Source organism: Triticum dicoccoides, chromosome 2B, assembly GCF_002162155.2.
Source record: "Triticum dicoccoides isolate Atlit2015 ecotype Zavitan chromosome 2B, WEW_v2.0, whole genome shotgun sequence".
NCBI lineage: Eukaryota > Viridiplantae > Streptophyta > Magnoliopsida > Poales > Poaceae > Triticum > Triticum dicoccoides.
In genome coordinates, this window is record NC_041383.1 from 105,624,534 (window position 1) to 105,625,261 (window position 728).

Here is a 728-nt window from a genome sequence, read left to right on the forward strand (position 1 = left end):
CCTGGCCTCATAAAGTCATCCAATCTGGGTAAATTGCGATGTATTGTTTGCTGGTCGACTCAATTAAACCACAACCGTGCTTTTCATATTTTACAGAACCTAACATCTCCTTGCTTACATTGTAAACCAGTGGATGAATAAACCAATCAGTTTGATAACAAAGATCAGAACCATAACTCTCTAAAATGCCAGGCACAACTCTAACTTGTAGTGGTTCTATAGCAAAACTGGTGCAGTGCTAAGACAATTCCATTGTCGCGGACGATGGAGCAACAAATAGCATGGCATATTAGCAACAGGCCGCTGGATGCAGCAGGCTGATCAGATATTAGGCTTTTTCCTAACAGACGTCTTGTTTTATCAAGGAGATTTAATTCACCAGCCGAAAGATTGATTCATGGGAGGGCTAAAGATCAATAGGCTTCGAGAGGGTCAAATTCTTGTCAAGAGAAAAACAGGGGCTAATACAGTGCCCCATGTTACATGTTGTAGCTGGGGTACTTTACCCAGGATACTTGAGAATTTGGACTTAGAAACTGCAGTCAAGCATTCAGCAAAAAGGCCATATATACGAGATGACCTGACAGCGACGCTAATCCACAAATGAACTCACTTTGTATGGGAGGAAATAATACAGCTGGCCTGACGACTCACCAACTTCAAGAATGGTGCAATGAACCCGAAAAGTTGTATCCTTAAATGCCCCGGTCGGTAGTAGTGTATAGTTC

At 42.3% G+C, this 728-nt stretch overlaps 1 pseudogene; it reads right to left on the reverse strand.

Annotated features, from left to right (window-relative positions):
• The window catches only part of LOC119360585, a 3,683-nt pseudogene that overhangs the window by 448 nt on the left and 2,507 nt on the right, over positions 1 to 728 (reverse strand).